Genomic DNA, 2737 nt, shown 5'->3' with positions numbered 1-2737 from the left:
TCAAATTTGGAAGTGCGTTGGTTGAACAGACAAGTTATTGCTTATCTACTCATTGCATAGCATTATGCCAGGCCAGAAAGATGTATTGGGATAAAGAGGACAACTAGCTGCAGAGCCCTCAAGAGAGGACCATTTATAAGTGCACAAGTGTTCACACAAGTCAGAGTGTGTTGATAAATTCTTCACACGATAGTGGAACAAGAGTGATTCTTGTATCTATCAATCATCCATTAACTCAACTATTCATTCACCATCCATCCATCTGCAAATAATTGAGAGTCTATTCTAATTATAGCCTCAGACACAATATATTGAGAGTATTTTAGAGGTCAAACAGATATAGCAAAAGGATAATTAATTTCAAATAAGAGCTCTTTATTGGATTTGAAACATTGGATCTCAGTCATTATTTAAATTCATAAATGCAANGATATAGCAAAAGGATAATTAATTTCAAATAAGAGCTCTTTATTGGATTTGAAACATTGGATCTCAGTCATTTAAATGCATAAATGCAAACTCTATTTGTCTAAGTATCTTCTGAGTACTTCAAAATGAGAGTAAAATGAAAGCAACTGTACTTTCTATTTCCTTCGAGCATCCTATTTTATATATGTGTATGTATTAATGTGTGTATATATTAATATGCATATGTATGAACCAAAAATATTTGTCTGTAGGTGTAATATATGTTGTATGTGTGTGGGTGTATGTATGAAATATAGGNCAAACTCTATTTGTCTAAGTATCTTCTGAGTACTTCAAAATGAGAGTAAAATGAAAGCAACTGTACTTTCTATTTCCTTCGAGCATCCTATTTTATATATGTGTATGTATTAATGTGTGTATATATTAATATGCATATGTATGAACCAAAAATATTTGTCTGTATGTGTAATATATGTTGTATGTGTGTGGATGTATGTATGAAATATAGATGAAAAATCATTATTCTTAGATTCACCAATAGAATTGGCCATGTACACATGCATATGTAGATGATTTTCAGCTGACAAAGTATTTGAGACTCAGCAGAACTGATCACAATTTTAACCTGTAAAGTAATATATATCTCTATACTCAGAATTGCTTTGCTATCTTCTATCACTTATTCAAAGAAGGTAAACAATATAACTAACAAAGATTTTAACAACTGGTAATATTGATCACATCTACCCTCTCTGCTTCTTCTTAATGACCCTAATGATCTTCATCTTTTAGGACCAGCTGTTCGCGTCCAATCTATTCCACTTAGGCCTTCCTAGAAAGACAGGTTCAAACACATCCTCTTACCCCTTTGAACTTGCAAAATATTTAATGTCAATGTATCCCTTTGTAAACTAACATTATGAAAAAGCAAAGTGGTTTAAAAGAAAATATTACATCAAAAAAAGAAAAAAAAAAGCAACCCACAGTTGATTCTATTTAGTAAATGTGTTTTCAGTTTACTGCCAGAGGTTTACAGGCAGAAGTTTATTTGAAGCATATATCAAACCATACTTAATAAAAGCCCAAACCACCATGTAATATTCATCTACATAATCTATAGATATAAACACTTCCAAATCTCTGGCTTTATTGAGCTATTATTATTTGAAGTATATTGAATTAGGTAGTGTAACTGCCAAGTTTATAACAACATGAGCTCAGCTATGGCAAGTCACAAGCTATACTTTTGTGGGCTGTCAGTACAACCACTAAATGGGAAACTCAGCATGTTCATATTCTTGATCTCAAAAGAACCAACTGAAAATAGAAAGGCTTAGCACAAACCCACATTAATATGTACAATCTGTGATGTGTGTGTGTATACACATGCATCATATTTTGCCGGGGACAGCATTGGTTTATGCCTACTGTTGTGGTATGATTATTAATAGTGCCTCCTTTCTTATACACNAAAAGAACCAACTGAAAATAGAAAGGCTTAGCACAAACCCACATTAATATGTACAATCTGTGATGTGTGTGTATACGCATGCATCATATTTTGCCAGGGACAGCATTGGTTTATGCCTACTGTTGTGGTATGATTATTAATAGTGCCTCCTTTCTTATACATGTAGCTGCGTATATATAAATATCTGTATGTAATATTGAACTGGACAAATGAAAGTTCGCATATTATATCTCTTTCTTCTTGGAGACTACTTTTAAGCATATCAGCATGTCTACTTACACTCATACAGGCACACACACAAGCATATATTTACATAAATATACGTACTCACGCATATTAATAGACAGTTCTTTACATCATAATAGGCCATGGGTATAGTTTTTGGCACATAGATTTCTCCCTCTAATTGTATATGCAACATTAGCCACTATGTTATTTTTTCTGTCTTTAACTGAAAATGCTGATTTAAAAAGAAAGACATGGTTCACTCCCCCCTCTGTTTACCCCCTTCATTCTTTCCTTCCTTCTCCTACCAATCTTCCTATTTCTTATATTCCATAAATGAGTGAAACCATATGATAATTGTCTTTCTCTGCTTGACTTATTTCGCTTAGCATAATCTCTAATGAATCACGGAACATTGCATCAAAAACTGGGGATGTACCGTATGGTGACTAATATAACAAAATAAAAATTATAAACATTTTTTAATAAAAAAAGAAAAGAAAAATAAAAAGAAAGACAGAAGGGGCACCTGGGTGGTTCAGTCGTTAAGCGTCTGCCTTTGGCTCAGGGCGTGATCCCAGAGTCCTGGATAGAGCCCAACATCGAGCCTGC

The 2737-nt window shown here is 33.4% G+C and overlaps 1 pseudogene; it reads right to left on the bottom strand.

The window, feature by feature from the left end:
* The window catches only part of LOC100479193, a 6119-nt pseudogene extending 4864 nt beyond the window's left edge, over window positions 1-1255 (bottom strand).
* Between the last annotated feature and the right edge of the window lie 1482 nt (window positions 1256-2737).

This window comes from Ailuropoda melanoleuca, chromosome 11, assembly GCF_002007445.2.
Source record: "Ailuropoda melanoleuca isolate Jingjing chromosome 11, ASM200744v2, whole genome shotgun sequence".
Taxonomy (NCBI): Eukaryota; Metazoa; Chordata; class Mammalia; order Carnivora; family Ursidae; genus Ailuropoda; species Ailuropoda melanoleuca.
This window is presented reverse-complemented; position numbering and strand designations above follow the sequence as displayed.